This window comes from Anopheles merus, chromosome 3L (assembly GCF_017562075.2).
Source record: "Anopheles merus strain MAF chromosome 3L, AmerM5.1, whole genome shotgun sequence".
In the NCBI taxonomy this organism is placed as follows: Eukaryota; Metazoa; Arthropoda; class Insecta; order Diptera; family Culicidae; genus Anopheles; species Anopheles merus.
Window position 1 is genome coordinate 1,757,226 of NC_054085.1, and position 18,464 is coordinate 1,775,689.

Genomic DNA, 18,464 nt, shown 5'->3' on the forward strand with positions numbered 1-18,464 from the left:
TTAAGAGCGTCCTCGTTTTCAGGTAATAGAGTAACGTAAGGATTCACTCTGTCTTTAAGATGAAAAAAAAATATTTATACTGCCGTTTCAGAGTGGAGTGATAAAATTGGCGTAATAGAAAGGCAGTGTGATGGGGATTTGTTCTACCTTACGTTTGTTCAGTTTCTTTCAGTACAAGGCACTTATTGGTGGAGTAAACAAAGTAAATGAAATACGCTTGCTATTTCACAGAACAACATCTGACTTTTGTAAAGGTTAAATTTATTTGGCTTAGGTACAATGTAATCAAAGCATAGGTGATTATGTATACAGTAATTTCATCTCAAATTTCTTCAAAATAATAAAAAAGCTCTAGAAATGTATTTCCGTGATGATATATTTATGGTAGTGATGAAACAATGCAGAGAAGAAAATAGAATCGAAACTGTGTATGGTTTGCAATGGAATCAATGTTTCAATTGACACAAGTCTTTTCGAGTGCTTTGTCGAAGGAGAAACTATGGAGGTATACATTCTATTGTAATAAATGATTGCAAAACTGCAGTGCAAAGTTTACACCAAAGCTAAAGAACTATTTTGCCACATATCGAGTTAACCATTATGGTTGTTTAATACCTTCATAAGGTACGTAAATGACCAAACGTAGCAGATTACGCAGAAGCTGAAGTTTATGTTTCTATGCTCAATTCTATTCTAAAATCGCATCGTTTGTTTCGTAATACTGATTACGACGTTTTGTGTATGTCTTTGGTGTACGTTTTTCCATGTAACTACAACACTGTCTTTTGGCACATGTTATTTAAACTACGCCTAAATACGTTCATCAAATGGTGTTTTAACAAAGTAAGTCGTCAGAATTCCTTTGCCTTTGACATGAATAGGTCCACGACAATCGCACGAATAACCTGCTGCCATAAGGACTTTGGCCGTGTTTTCTGTAACCTGTGGATTTTAAAACAAATGAAAGATATTATGAAATTGAAGCAAGCTAAGATATACCGCAGCGGTAAATCTTTATTTGTTTCATAATAAGATTGATTCTGCAAAGAGCAAAACATGATTGAAATAAATTCAGAAAAACTAATAATAAATATACTTTTATGAAATTATAGGAAAAAATAAATCTATAAAAAAAGTATAATAATGATTAAAAAGTCTAAATAGATGTTTGCACTTATATGGTAAATAATTTAAAGCTTGAGAATAAAAACATTTGTTCTTTACATCTTTTTATAGAATGAATACACTCCTGTTTAGAAAAACAATACCTCACTAAACAAACAACAATAAATGGTAAACTTATCTTTCGTTAGAATGTCCATTGAACTCTTTCCACATGCACTTGAACGGAAAAGTTAGCACATAACGTTATATTACCTGTACTCGTCCCATCACTCCACATGAGTCCATACGGGACGCCACGTTAACTGTGTTGCTCCAGATGTCGTATTGTGGCTTTTGGGCTCCTATGACACCGGCTATCACCGGACCATGGTTGAGGCCGATCCGCAACCGGAATCTTTGGAACGATTCACGATTTATTTGATCCAATGCCGTCATGAGAGCAATGGCAAACTCCACTAGCACGACTACATTGTGTTCCTCGGTACGTTTTCATCCCCTAACGGGCGGGCGGGAGTTCATCGTTGTATTGGCCACACCGGAAGATCATTGTTTCCAGTGCGAAGAGAGGGAATAGATAATGATAGACGGATGGTGAAAATAATGAAATTGAAAAGCTGCTCTAAAAGAGCGCTTATAATGCAGAGAAAATGGCGAAAATAACGATAGGTCATGATGTTGCTGGACGTATAAAAATTGATGGTATAATAACGTCACCGTCCACCGGAAGCAAACAGCAGGGAATACTTGGGAAAACACTTCGATCAGTTCCATTAGGGAGTAAAGGTGAGTTGGGTGTAAGTGATGTGCCTCCCTAACGTCATTTAGATGTTTCAACCGTTTACTAACATCCAGGTGGAGGTGGTTAAAATCAAAAGTCTAACAAGGTCTACCATTCCAGCAGTTGGTGGTGATACGTACCAGCTCATTATTTTTCTACCGGGTTGGACGTGGAAACAAATGCACAATCATGAAATGGGAAACAAGTGAGTTAGTATACATAAGTGAAAACAATTCAAACAATTTGTGACTGTTAACGATAACGCTTGTTGTGGTGGTTAAAAAACAAAACAAAACACATTTTCTTTAAAATTTGGTATACTATACAACCATGAACAAATTCTTTAGATATAGTTTGGTTAGTTAATTGGCAAGCACATTACATAAAATAGGAAGCAGTAAATTGGGTTTCGTAGAAATAAAAACTGCCACATAAAACAGACAGCGCAAACATTGATTCTAGGTAATGAAAAAGTTTTATGCTTAAAACGTGGCAGCCATTTTGCCGGGTCGATTTGCATGCGATGGATAATAATTTCCAATTAACTTAAGAAAATTCCTTGGGCGTCGTTTTGCACACGTTCCAGTAATGAAAAGAAATGTGCAGAGAGCGGCGACCCTAACAAATAAACCAATCTGCATATTGGCCCATAGCGCTGCGGTTGGTGGTTGTGGCGGTTGTTGGTTGATGAATCAAGCAAACTTCGGAAGCCCTTTACCTTTATGTCCCTAGCTATAGATAGAAACCATTCTCAATTAGGACTCAATATGAATCCATATTGGTATATGTTGAGTTGGGTTGTTATGGATGGTCTTAATGCATACGGTTCTAGTGCATCATCAATTCTTGAGAAAATATCATCAACTAGCGCCTGTTTTAAATTTACATGTGCACTTGGAAGCACTTTTCATAGGGATTTTTTTATATGTTGAGGTAAAGAAATAAAATTCATGCAAAAAATATGTTTGCTTATTGCTATTTATAGCTCATGCGGTATTAAAACAAGCATGCATTCACAGTACAAATCGAATTGGTAACAACAATATAGTACAGTTTCGTGATCCTAGTACGTTGGTAATAGCACCTTTAAACGTGGGTGGGAAACAGTAGAATGTATTATAGATAGGGAGCTTACCGTGGCACCCTCTTCCTTGCCGGGGCGTAGTCCGGATGCAATCATGTAGGTACTTCCGATGGTTTTTATCTTCTCGATACCGCTGAACTTAGGCTTGAGCAGAAGCTTGTCAAAGTCGCAGATAATCTCGTTCAGTAACCGTAAGCACTCAAGCCCCTGCTTGTTCACATCCGTTTCGTCGTAGAACTCCTTGTAGTTCGGAATCGAAGCAAACATGACCGCAACAGACGAGTAACTCTCGTGATAAAGCTCCTGCACGGCACGTTCCTTCTTGAGAAAGTGCTGGGCGACGTGCGCGGGCAATATGTTTTCCAATAAAATCTACTCAACCGAAACAGGTTGAGCATACCGGCAAGCAAGTAGAACAGGGCAGAAATCGTGCGTTGTTGGTTTGTGGGAAGAGCAGTCAAGAATCGGAATACGGTGAGAAGCAAACGTTGCGGTTGGTTGTCCAGAAAAAAGTGGTGGGAAATGAGCAAACGATTCAGGTTGCATGTGGCACGTCCCGGGCGAATAAATGCAGCAGCCACAGGAACGCGATTAATTTATAGTTTTTATGACTCCCGCTGCTAGTAAATAGTTACCTTATTGATTCCTCGCATAGTTTCGACCTCTTCTTGCTCCACCTTTAGCTTGGCTTTCCACAGGAAGTCGGTTCGAGCGGCATATTCACCTTGGCGATCGAGTGTATGCAACACAGCACTTATCAGTAATAGGAATAGCAAGCCTTGAAATCCTAAAGGCCACCTAAGAAAAAAGCGTAAGAATCTCATTGAATTTAGCATGTTCTGGGAGGTGGGATTATTTATCTACCAAAGATTACATATTTGAACCATTCTGATGTCGAAATATTTTTAGTAAATTCTATTTTTATTGTTATTCATATTTGCTATGGGATAATTTTTTAATCAACCATGAAATTGTTTTGCTTTGGAATAGGCCTAACAAATTTAGCCTGTTTATATTGTACCTGTAATTTCTTATTTCTTAGTGCAAAGTTATTTGATAAAAAATTCTAATTTATTGCGTTTGCTATAATAAAACAAAAGTAGTAATGTCTTGTTGTATTTTCGCAAAAAACTTACGAATTGCCCAACGTCCCGTAAGCCTCAAACAGAGAGCTTGTCCATAAGACAGAAGACTGGATAGCGACGAATATTGCCATCAGCATTCCTTTGACAAGAAAGCCCGCTTTCAGGAAAGCGGAGACTGCTGCCAGGCTGATAGCGCACATGTAGAGGTAGACGGGAGAGCAACAGGAGCAAACTCATCGTCGTACATGATATCCTCGGTGGTGTTGTTCACGAAATGAATGTCGGCTATAACTAAATCGTCAAAGTTATCTGGCATGGAATGAATGAAATATGGGTTAGTAAGAAAAAAACACGATGAGCAAGGTATTTTGTTCCGCTTACGAGCTTCAGGCGCAGTTTTCGACTTACCACACTGAAAATGGCACAGCTTGCAATGAGTGCTGTGGTAATAAGGAATATTGCTAAACGAAGACCACGGCTGGCAGCTATGACCTGTCCTGGGCCGTTGTTTCCCGGCGGCGAAAGGTTCGACATCTGGTAGTTACTTAAGTATAAAAACAATCCTAACGCTACAGCTGTTGCGCTGAGTGAACCAATAACGACTACATTGCTGTGAATGTAAACCGTTGGGATATTATGGAGCAACAATGAAATAAAACAATCAATTCGATTACATCTATGAAGCTAAATTGCCGTAAATACGTGTTTTCTACCTTTTAAATACTATGATTTGTATCAGTCCTATCGTCAGGAAAAGAATGAAAGAGCAGATGAGATCAAAGCGAAACGTTGGCTCAGGCTGTGCACGAAAAAGCGTCTCTCGAGCTGTATTCCGGTACCACATAGTGACGGGTTGGAGTTCCTTCGGTGGTCCCCAGCACTTGCATTCACCACAATACCCATCCTCCGGTAACAGATTCGACTCGATCATCGCGATGCTCTGGAATGGAGCGGTATCAGTCAGTCATTGCAACCAGAGGAGAAAGTATATGCATCTTCACCATACCGCCAAGCCAATGTTCTTAGCCATTTTGGAGTCGGTGATGTTTGCGAACGGTTTGTCAGCGCCCAGCACTCCACGTACTTAGTCATCTTTGATGAAGGGCGAGTGCGTAGCAAAGGCCCTCCTGGTGTGGCTACCATGGGCGACCGGAGACAATCGATGTTGGAAATCGACATTTTGCGCATATCGCCGAAAATGGAACTCGACGATTTTCGTCGTTCAGCAAATGCAATCAATCCTGTCGAAAGCCGAAAAGTAGCGAAAATTATACGGTAGTATTCGAAAAGTGGTTGAACGAGATTAAGTCCTTAAACAGTCCTTTGAATTAAAACGAATGAAGAATGAAAAAAAAAAAACAAAATCTAAACGAGGTATCATGTTCCCGTTGCAATGTTATTCCAGGAAGAATTTTCCTAAATTCAATTTAGTTTATAATTGTCCTGTTCGGGCTTGATTTCAAGATAATTTTTCCCTTACTGTAGGGAACATCGACGTCTTGTATTTAAGCAAATCCCTTACCGATGGAATTAATTCTGTTTCCAATTTGAAAGTAAAGAAAGGCACGAACACAAAGCATTTCCATTGGTAGTTCTGGATAGTCAAATATATGTTTTGCTATGATGGCTCTCAGTATGCATATTCTACTGATTTATGCTGCAAAACCGGATCGTCAGATTATGCAATTCATTTTCTAAAATGGAATCGAACCATAACTTGCCTTTACAGCAATTTTCATCGTATCAACTATTCGATATGTCTTACACAATAATAACGAGAAAGCGTGAAAGAATAAAGGATAGAGCAGAAGAATGCTGCTGGTATCTGCGGCGTACCTTGTACGGAGAGCTTGCGACTTCCGACACGCTCCGGAAGGTGTCCGTTGGTGGTAATTGGTTCGACGGGAAGCGTCAGGCAGGATTTCTTCCTCGATTCTCCCTCATCCGCTTCGCCGGCCTCGTTAGCTGTACCATCGTTATCCACCGTCTCCTCGTTAATGGTGGGCGGGTTAATTTGCACAGTTTGCTTGGAGTTTGGAGATGGCGGTGGCAACAGCCCATGCCCACCGGATGCAATATTGGCCGGAGATGGTGGCAGCAGTTGCTCCTGCTCCTCGGGAATAGTGATAGGGGAGATGGAAGCGTGCGAGCGCCGAACGTCATCCGGGGTTTTAGGGGTTCGTGGCGTTTTCGGTGTCTTCGGTGGCTCCAAGACCGGAAGCAGGTGCTCCTGGTCGGGCTCGGTTATTTGAACCATGGTTGTTGGGGACGGGGTGCCGATGTTGGAAGTTGGTGTGTGCGAGTTGGCGGTGGCTGGTTTACCCAAATCGGTTGGAGGTTTCTGTGGCAAGGTTCATGATCCGTTGAAAAACCGGGAAGAGAACAGAAAATTTCATTTCATTAGCCACTCGCCAATCGTTCAAACATCCATGAGCGCTTTGGGGGGTAGCGACACAAAGGTAGAATTTATGTGCCGCTCTCCGTAATCCCAGGGTAAGGTTCTATTTCTCGCTTCAACGAAGCGGTCAACCTGATGAGATGGAAAGAGGGATCACAAGGGTTCTTATTTACATTGTAAGTCTATGTGCTCGGGTTGCGAATCGGGTGCGCTAAGATTGGCTGGATTTGTTTAACAATTAAGAAAGGTACGAATAAGCACGATTTAATTGGGCTTTCAGAATTGTTTGATTATTGAGAAAAGAATCGCTCTTAATATATTCTTTATTTACGAGTGTTTAATTTAAACTACTGTTTAATGAATATGATAAATGTACATTTGTTTTATATTTCGTGTAGATGGCTCTTTGTGGCTCATCTATGCAAAGATCTTTCTTCGCAGCAACATCTATATTTAATGTGTTCATCTAGTACGGGCCGGGTCTGGTGGTACAGTCGTCAACTCGTACGACTTAATAACATGTCCGTCATGGGTTCAAGCCCCGAATGAACCGCCCCACCGTAGCAAGGATAGACTATTCGGCTACGTAGTAATGAATTAAGTCTCGAAAGCCTGTATAGGCCGGCATGTCCGCGTAGGACGTTACGTCAAATAGAAGAAGAAGACTATCCTGTTATGGTAACAATAAGTCACTGAAAGCTAAAGCTCGCTTCACTAGTGGGTACAAGGCATGCCTTGACGATAACGGTAGTTGTGCCAAAGAAGAAGAAGTTCAGCTAGTACATAGTAAAATGTAAATAATAAAAAAATAATGCAAAACATTGCAGTCAGTTTATAAAGACTTCAAGGGACCAGTCTAGCAACCACTTAATCTTAGAATCGAGGGAAAAAACTCTGTATCCTTTGTAATGTCTGTATAAAGCTGAAACATCGGAAAGGTTCCTTACCTTCGGTGGTACGATAAGATATGTTTCAATTTATGATCCGCCAAGTAGGACTCTCTGGACGCACCCCCGCCCGGTTCAACCTCGAACATGTCGCCTAGGTAATCCAGCGTTGCCTTTGTGATGTGTACCCGGCTGGAGCGACGCAGATAGTATTTTGTGTGTGTGTTTTAAGTCAAAACCGGTACAGTGTTGGGGAAATGAAAGAAAAACAAAGTTAATAATGGGTTAGGAGTAAGGAATCCTTTCCCGGGGCGGAACACAGCAAAACATCGGGATATAAGTTGTCCAGGAAAAGCTGGCGACGAGCGCAATGGGAGCGGCTAGAACGGTAAAAACGGCTAACGATTATGCTCTTACCCTGCAACTCCACCGCTTTCCATATGGTTTGCCAGGGTCACGTCATCACTCCAAACGTCGAACTGCCATTTCCGCAATCCCAGCACACCGCACAGCACGTTGCCAGTGTGAATGCCGATCCGCATGTCCACATTGAAGCCGGTTGCCTCCCGTACGAATCTGCAACCGGAGCAGTATAGAAAATATGATTTTGTGAAGGATTGATGGTTTAGACGTACGCTATAATTCAATTTGGTCTTGTTAGTGTGATTGCGATGAGGTGGAAATGGCACAAGTGCACGGTGAGTGAATGACACTGTATCGATTTTTTAAGCCTTTTCTTAGGTTCTAGTCTACCTGAGGGAGAAGCTAATCCTGTGTATACGCTTCATCAGAATTGGTATGCCATTGTTTTTGCATAGTTACTATCGAATTACGTAACTGGCAATGTAAAGGAAATCATATAGGTGTTGTTTATTTCGCACTTGTATAATAATATGTATATAATATGAAATCGAGCAAGGTACACAATTAAAAAAATCAAAGCTGAAGCACAATAAGAGATGGGCTAATAAATCACTGTATCGAATTTTATAATATTGGAGTTGGACAGGTAGAGAATAATATTTGAAATATGCGTCAAAAAATATGCCGACTGACCTGATGGCGTCTATCATTTGAAGTCCCATATTGACACAGTTAGCAGCATGATGGGGTCGTGATACTGGCAATCCGGAAACGCAATAGTAACAATCGCCAAGAATCTTTATCCTGAGACATTGGTTTTCCTTAAATAAAAAAACGAAAAAAAATTACTCAATTCTCATGGAATAAAACATTCTCACATCGCATAGTAAAGAGCGTGCATCCGTTTGGAGCGACTGCGCCTGTAGTGGTGAATATTTGCAGAAAAGACTACCATATTTAATTGAAAATGTGCTAATCTACACATACTTACTTGAGCGATCTGATCAAACCGTCCGAATAACTCATTTAGTGTCTTAACCAGATCGGATGCTGTCAGCTGCTCAGACAGTGGAGTAAAGTTGACGATGTCGGCATAGAGAATGGACACGTTGTTATGTCGCTGCACGTGCATTTCGTGGAATCTCGTCTGAGTTTGTCCGCCGGCTCGCTGGCAGGCGTCAGCCATCTTCAGCATTATGCTGCGCTTCACCTCCGCCGCAATGTAGGCCGGTATGACGCTCAGCAGGAGCTGCTCTTGCTGTTCCCGTTCGCATTCCAGCTTCACTCGTTGCTCAATCCCCGTTCTCGTACCGTCAACTGCGTCGATGTGGGCCGCATCGGACATTATACGGTAGTAGAGACTGGAAACGGAAGCTGACGCTAGGAAGACAGTTTCCGCGAGCAGCTGAGGGAAGAATGTGGGTGGAAAGTCGTGGACTTGCGATAGAATGCGATATCCAATGTGGACGATGCAAAGCAACACAGCCAGCACCACTGATACCGGCCAAGATATTGGTAGCATCGTGTGGACACCCTTGAGTTTGAAAAAGAAACACCAAAAACTTTGTGAAAAATCCGGCATGTTGTTTTTGCTGTTTTAAAGTAGGGGTTTAAAGATAGGAAACCTGCGGCGAGCAGAATTGCTGCTAACCCTTCTTGGTTGATGTCAGCCAGGCACAACCCTGGTGAAAATTTCATTTTTGTTTGTTTCAAAAAGAATTCATGCAGAGCTTGAAGATATACACTGAATGTAGTGTAGAATTAACGTCCTGCTGTGTGTGTTACCCTCTTGTCATGGCCACATGCTGCGGTTAGAGGGAGCCGTACTGTCAGGCAGAGTGTGCAGCACTTTGTGACACGAATTGGAATAAGGTATGCAAATGACAGATGAAATTCTACGGGCGTAGAGAACTGTGTTTGCGGAGTAAGAAGAAACTATTTGTAATGAGTAAGTGTTGCATATTAGTTGAAAGACAAAGAACCATAGTTGTTGAAGCTCGGGCTGTATGATGTAGAGAGAGCGAGTAAGAGCTCTACTGTTAGCTTGTTGAACGTTTTTACATGTGCCGTGTTTCAACGGCGACTAATTAGTCGCTGTTATTCCGTGCATCGCTATGGCATGATCTTATTCACATTTTTCATCATTATTTGCCTCGTGTTGTAACAGGCACGTGAGGGAAAAGGTGTGCTCAGTGATAGCGTTAAAAAGGGTTGAACAATTATGTCATGCATGTCATGTTTGAAGAAGTTTGTAGTCAAAGTTATATAAAACTATCATTATTTTTTAAGCGTTAGATAAAAGAGCTTTTGTGCTGATTGCAAATAATGAGCCAATAATTTAATGCTAGGAAAGAAACTTGCAATAGTAATTTTGCATGTAATATTTGAATTTAAAAAAAAAAACAAAAAGAAAGTTTGAATAATTAAACTATCAATTGTTATAAACTAGTCTCATAAATGAAAATCAGATAATAAGAATATATTAAGGAATTTAAAAAGTATGAATAATAAGCCCAACATATCATTTGCAACATATAATTGTATACTTACAAGTATTAATGCAAACAGTGGCAAAGGCGCGAGCTGTGTACCGACGAACGTTGATATGGCACCAATCGTTCCAGTGGTCAGAATTGCGAAGGAAAGAGCAGCCAGGGGCGAGTTCATCACTGCCGGGAATTGTAAAGCCACCAGGATTCCACATAGCACTGTGGAGGCACCAGCCAGCAGCGCTACATCGGCCAGAATCTATAAATCAACTGTTTTCAATTTGGATCTCGATTTTTCTTTTTCCATATGGTTTGTGTAGGTGTATGGTGTTTAGATTGGTGAATAGTGATTCAGTTGTCATGTGTTGCGTTATTCAATGACGATGAAACATAAGCGCACAGTTATGGTACATGGACGCGTAGGATTACACACATAGTTCATGCATGTGGTAGCACATGAGAAATACAGAAAACAACAAAAAGTAGGTAGAAACAAACAGTGGAAGAAAGAGAAAGAGAAAGATAGATAAAGAGAAATAGAATATTCTTAACAATCGACTTCTTCAAGAAGATTCGTTCGGAAGGGAAGTGTACGATAAATTAAAGGAAATAGTTGATCATGATTGTCAGATATTGAGGAGAGAAGTAGGAGGTTACATTCAGTTTAACTCATAGGAAGAGGAAACGTTTTGGAAAGAGTGCAAACAGTATAATAGGACCACATCAAGAAACACACCGATAAAACGTTGTGACGCCATGAAAAGAAGCTGAAAGTAGCACCTTACCGTATCATGAAGCGCACATAGGACGATTGACGTGATGCAGGAGAGTATCGATATTCCCAAGCCAGTGATGAACAACGATCTTCGCAGTCGTTGCCGATATCTTGTGTAGAGGTCATCTAGATGAGAATTTTCTGTAGGGGTGAGAAGAACGGATGTAATGAGAATTTCAATTTAAATCTATCATTCTAGGAAATGAGTTCAACAAGAGGAATAACGGTAGCGAGGCGTTCACAGTACGAGATGAAACTTGCTGTTGATCGGTCTGATGGTTGGTTTGGTCAAAGTTCGAAAATATAGAGTGAGGGGTCGAAATTGCCATCTGAAAATGTTATTCAGACCGGTTCCTGCTTCAGTATTCGAAACGAAATTGCCTATTGAAGTAGTAGCAAAGTGAAAGTGACAATGCAAGGAATGAAATACTGAATGTTCGATGGGATATATTGCCTTATACGTCATGGTCAATCAAACGATTGGATTTTACTCATGATTGAAACCTAATGACCTTCAGAAAATTGCAATGACAAATATCCTGTTCTAAGCTTGCAGAGAATGTCTACTTGACACTTTTATGAATAATTAAGAAAAAATAAATTCGATGATTTGAAGACAGCATCAGGTCATATTGAAAGGTCGATTATGGTATATTTAAGTGTTCAATGTTCGTCAATCATCTCCTCGACGATATTTTGTATTTACTATTCTATAGTTTATACGTCGTACGAATAACATGCCCGTCATGGGTTCAAGTCCCGAATAGACCGTGCCCCCATACGTAGGACTGACTCTTCTGCTATGGTAACAATAAGTCACTGAAAGCAAGGCTCACTTCATTAGTGGGTACAGCCAGGCCTTGACCGACAGCGGTTATTGTGCTAAAGAAGAAGAAGAAGTTTGTAGTGGTATGTTTCATTACACATTTTATAAAAAAATCAAAATGTTATAACCAATAGTTTGTTTTTGTTATAATGAGAGCGACCAAAACTAAATTTTAAACGCTGTTCAAAATGAGTTTACATCTATGTAATAGGTTTTATAAGCACGATGTGCCTTAGAAAAACAAAAATGTTAAATCACTTAAATTAGCGGTCACTTGAAATTACGGTGTTAATCTGCTTTTTCGTTATAAGTTATGTAATAATGGCTTTAAAAGATTTCAAAAATACACACAGATGTGAAATAGTTTTCTTCTTCAACTTGGCGTAATGTTCTGCACGGTACCAGGCAACGGATAGTCAGTCCTTGTTATGGACAGTATATAGAGGTGTGAACCCTTGGCGGACATGGTGTTAACGATTGTACCACGGGACCAACCCCATTTAAAGTGGTATTTTGAGCATATCAAACATTCATTGATTTTATTTATATTTTCCGCACTTTTATGGAAATCTCAAAAAAAACCCAAAGTTATGATGTAAGTTGTAAGTTATGGTATGTATATAAGTATGTAGGTATGTAAGTATGTAAGTTTTGTTATGGTATGTGCACATAATAATTTGAAAGCATTTGATAAAACAAATAATCATAAAATATAATAATTTAATTCTTATTTTGTTAGATATGAGTATTGGAGATGTTGATTAATGAAAATGGAGTGTTTAGCACTGCACATTATGAACTATACCGTGAAATCTGATTACTTCAGTTGCCAATTTTGCATCATGTTAGATCTTTGGAATTTGTATGATAAATAATTTATATAAAGGAATATAGTCGTGTAAATTAGTCTTTTTTTTTCAAATTAAACAGTTGTTGCAGATTTTATGACCATAAACAATGTGTAATATGCCTGTTTTTTTGTACTATGGCCAAACCTACCAAAAAATGAGAAAATATTGCATTGAATTTGAAAGAAATGATTCCATTTTATTATTATTTTATAGGGCCGGTTTGGTGGTACAGTCGTCAACTCGTACGACTTAACAACATGCCCGTCATGGGTTCAAGTCCCGAATAGACCGTGCCCCCATACGTAGGACTGACTATCCTGCTATGGTAATAAAAAGTCACTGAAAGCCAATCTCACTTCACTAGTGGGTACAGGCAGGCCTTGACCGACAGCGGTTATTGTGCCAAAGAAGAAGAAGATTCCATTTTATAAAATGTGCTTTTTTATTTGTTTTTATTTTTTTTGTATGTTTTTATAAAAAAAATTTTATTTATTTTTTGAATGTCGTTGTTTGGTGGTATTGCGCAAGGATAATGAATAACGAGTTTGTTAATAACATTTTAGAAATCTAAATGTTGAGATTAAAAAAAAAGAAGTTTATTTAGCCAGTTATGTCAGACCATACCAGAAAAGACCAGAGAATTAATTTGAATTTGATTATCATAAATAACTTACAGGATTTCTTTAGACAGTTCAACACTATAAGCTTCATTTCCAATCCGTAAAATCCCAATACAACATTGTGAAATGCTTGTTGAATGTACACAAAGCAAGCAATGACAGATCATTCGAGCTTCTATTGTTATTGTAGAAATGTATTTTACGGGATTGAATTGTTTGCTTATGATGTTGAGCTGGCTAGAAAAGCCCTGTAATGTATTATAAACTACTATCTGGAACAAATTTTAGATCACTCACAACATTTGTCATACATAACATAACTTTAACAACGATTGTCCTATTTTTAAAATACTTCATTAAAGATCACGTAATATGTCAAACATGAAAAACTAATTTATTTAATTTTAATTTTAAAGAGCATTAGTGATTCTAGTGTAGTGGAAAACTAAATTATTTAATTTTATTGTAAAGAGTATTAGTGTATCTAGAGTCAAGAGTCTAGATCATGTTGCTTGCCTTAAATAATTAAATTGATTTACGTCATAGATGAATGAATAGGTGTTTTCATAAAACTAAAATAGGCATCGCGTAAATGATTTGTTTACCGATAAGAATATCAACGAAATTGTAAGAAAGTTGAAAAAGTACGTAGAAGTATTTTTGCGCGCAAAAGTTTTGTTGATATCGAGAATTTTTGATAACTGACACGCTGTTTTTGTTGAAGTGCTCATGGTTCTTGATGTCGAGAGCAACATCAATATTTGTTGAGGTTTATTTCCGAATCAGCTCTCAAGAAACCTCGTTATTGCTTGGCTTGGTTTTTAGGATGAGTTTCGGTTTAATAATTAGAATTGAAGATCAATTTGAATGATTTATGTAATTTAAATCATGACAGGCTGTGACATGATGATGATGAACAACAAATTTGATGAAAATTGACAGCACCGCTTTATTTTTGGCAAACTTTCATTATTTCATTGGCAAAGATGAAAACTATCTTAACTTAGCAATAGTTTTACTAGTTTTTTTTACGATTTAAATATAGCTAGGTTTGTTTTGTAAATCGAAATCATTCTTCTTTTGATTCGCTCTTCTGGTCCTATTTATTTATTTATTTATTTATTTATTTCATTTCGAAATGTCGTATTTTTCTCATATAAACATTACAATTCTTATCGGTAGTGTGCAAATATATTTTCCCGCGATTCACTCGATTATTCTTTTGAATATTTCGCTTTAGCTTTTTTATTCAGGATAAACTCTCCGGATTAGATGCATTGCTTAAGTTCTAGTGTTATTTAAAAACGGGACTTAAACCAACTTCTTCAAGGGATTAAATACTTATTTATTACTGATATCGGTTTGATAAGAGTGTATTATTTGTACTAGTACAGTTACTGTCTAGCATTGCAAACCTCAAATATACCACGACTTTAAATATTCGCCTTACACTGTTCACATCATGATATTTAAATTGTAATAAGAGAATCTGTGTTCTTGTTGAAAAGCAAACATTAACGATGCATTTTTTTCTAAGACCAGCACAAGTAAAACGGTCTGCAAGTTTGATGCTTTCTGAGCCATTCCGAAATTGTTACCTAGTCTTAAATCTCAGGTGCATAATATGCACCGACTCATGTTTGGGCATCGTAAACAATATGCAAATAAAACTCAGTCAACAACTATCTTTAGCATGTTTTAAGTGGAAAACATATTTGCATGGATAGACATTTTGTCATGCCGGAGGTTGAAGGCATTAACAGAGGCCTGTAAAAAAGGAAACTTAGGGATTATTTTATTACGGTCAATGTTCTTCTGCTGACTTCATATAACTTATGAAAGGATATACTTTGGGGATTAGCAGCATAAATATTACAGTAGACCAATTTTAAAATTTTTAGAAGATTGGGCTGGTACAGTTGTCAACTCGTACAACTTAACAACATGCCCGTCATGGGTGCTACTGTAGAATGCTATTATAGAATGATTAAGTCATTAGTTTTTATAACATTTTAGGTTTTATAACATTAGGTTTTTAAAGCGATTTCTTTATTTCTATATGTTTGCTGGTTTACTCCACACAACATATTAGGTTCTTTCAGCATTCTAACATTCTAAGCATCTTGCAAACATATAGTGTTATGAAGGTGCATATTCAAAGATTTAAGAACAAACAAAACAAACATCGATTTATTGGCCTGGTTGTATATGTCTGTGAAGTTAGATTCCTACTTATGCTGTGCGTCAATCGCTTCCATTAGCTTCTCATGCCATCGTCCATGAAAGTTTGGTTTGGTTACAATTTGTGGCTCTTCATTTTAAATTTTAAATCTCTTGATTTTAAGAAGGTTCATCTAGAACACGAAGAACAGAAGACAAAACACCTATTGAACAAAGAGGTGAAAGAGACCCATGACGTCCAAAACCTCTATAATTCTACACAACAACAACCTATCGAACATAGTATATGCGAGAATGGTGAGAACGGATGGGAATCGGATAATGTCCAACCATGCTGGAGCCAGTACATTTACTTATAGACACCATCATATTTTTGGGGTTTAGTTTCTAAGATTATTCGCTGATAGACAGCAATATATATTAATAGCAATAACACCATGTTTAAAATATATTTGACAGCAACGTTCAACGTCTGATATAGTTTCATTTATTGTTAGTACTGCAATGAAAGGGTATGTATGGCAATATATTTTCTTTAAAAAAGTTTGTGTTAACTTATTAGTTAGAGTGCATTAGGAAACTGCAGTGAATGAATGAACAGCTATGTATTGTTTGACTAATAAAAATAGGATGATTGAAATGAATACGTTGGAGGCCAGATTGATCGATACAGAGTAAGATTCATTGTGATGTATAAAATTGATTATTTTGTTAATATAAATACGAACCAAGTAATGTGTGTATCTGTTGTTAAAAAAGAATACGGTGTTTAGCGTTTGTACGGCTTTATTGGACCCTTGCGACTGAATTTTTAAAAATAAATTTTGAAGATTATCTTTTGTTGAAAACGGTCCTGTTGATTAAATATGTTTTGATACGATTCTTCACATACCGACGATTTCATAGCCTTATATTTAGGAAAACTTTGTTTGTGAAAACTAGATACGAAACTAGCGCCAGCTAGCCATAACGTTAAATTCGTTTAATAAATGAAACATTAAAGCATACCATTCATTATCTCGTAGAATGAGTGTGTTCACTGTATGTATCATGAAAAACTCTTAAACATGTACAATATTTAGATACTGAATATTAATACGTATCTACATAATACGTATCCGTCCATTACAAATATACTATTTAACTATCAGTGGATTCTTAAAACATAGTAATTGCGCAATACTAATATTCGATGAAATGCACACGTAAACGCATATGAACTCCGAAACAGACATAAAAACAGTTCAGAGCTTACATCATTCGTTATAATACTAACATCCGTTTCATTTTTTTCACATGTTAATGTGTAATGGTAATTGTGTCCCTGAAGTGTAAGTATATGATTAATTGTGGAAATGTGAACCCTCCAAATCACAGAGAAAAGATATCTTTAGATTTGGGACAAATTTTTAAGAAGCATTGCCATGGCCATGATCTTGTGTGAATTCATATTTTTGGCATCGCTTTCGGCCATTAATGTCATTATGAAATGGGGAACGAAAATTTTCCGGAGAAAGGCAGATAGATTGCGACATCTGGTAATTGCCTTTCGCTTTTTAGTGCGTTGGTAAATTGAACGCATAATTAGATGTAAATTGGACCTTTTGAAATGAAGCATATCCTGTACAGCCACTTTTGACACGCCACGGCCTTGAAATAATGTAAGGAATCTGTTTTAAAATCTTTTATAGGCGAAATATTTTCTTCATTTTTTTATAAAAAACATATAACTATCTTTAATAATTGTCTTACACTCATGACATATTATAAACAAAAAATTATAAAACAGAAATAGCTTATTTATTAAATATCATTCAATTTACAGTATGCGTTAAAAAGCTTATTAACCTGTAATAACGTCCTCTGCTTTATCATCATCGTCATCCTCGTTCGGTTCTATTTCTAATTTATCCATTGCACACTTCCTGATTGAACCACTTAGGTAAGTATTGAATGAAAGAATCACACGCTCTGCAGCTTAATCTTTTATCCACGAAATGCACATGAAGCGATGTATAGTAGAATGACTGTATACATAGTGCACTGATTTCTTCACAATAATAACACTTTTTTCACCGATTTCTTCACAACTACTCAACTTTTTCACTGTTTTCTACACTCCTACATAATCCTACATATGGTTAATATGAAACACCAAGAAACAGAACATTGATGCCCCATTTTGCATTGGAAATAATCTTATCACTAATTCATTAAGCAAAACACATTTTGAATTTTGCTCTCTTAATAATGTTTCTCTTTTAGACTAGAAATTTTCTAGTACAACGTTACACTTCACATAATTAATTCTGACAAATATGACCAAATATGGTTTTGGAGAGTATTTTACTATTCACAATATTTATGTATGTATTAAATGAACAAATAGGAAACTGTTAACTGTAAAAACAAGCTAAAATGATAGACATATTGATCCTTGCATAACAAATAATTGATACCGTCGTGGGTATAATTGGTAGAGCACAAAAACCAATCATTCCTTTAAAATGAAGAGTGTCATGCCTGAATGGTCGAAGCAATTATGCAGTTGTACTTGCAGATTCACTCACGTTTACGAATCGTTTGATTAGTGCTATTATCATTTAACTCGCAGGACGTAATTGTTAGCCCTTGCAACAATTATCCTATCAACACAATCTTCCGTAGCACTGTAATCGAACGGCAATCATTCACTTGTAGTACCATCGTGGCTCAAATTATTCCAATCCATAGACAGGTTCGACTAGTAACAAATCAATATTGCTCCTATTTTTATTTGCGTTGCTTTCAACACCAAGCACAACACATTCACTTATGTTAAGCAGACTCTCTTATCGATGTTTAAAAATTTGTCACTTTATGTCACTTTTTATATTTTGTGTAACCGAAGGGCACAATGCTGATTGGTACGTGCAGAATATAAATTTATTTGTTTTCTCGAACTCAAAATCTACCCTTGATTCAACATAATGGCACAAGTGTTTGCACAATAGAACTGAAAG

At 37.5% G+C, this 18,464-nt stretch overlaps 1 pseudogene; it reads right to left on the reverse strand.

Moving 5' to 3' along the window:
- Window positions 1-764: 764 nt before the first annotated feature.
- LOC121598773 lies at window positions 765-17,560 on the reverse strand (annotated as a pseudogene).
- Window positions 17,561-18,464: the final 904 nt, after the last annotated feature.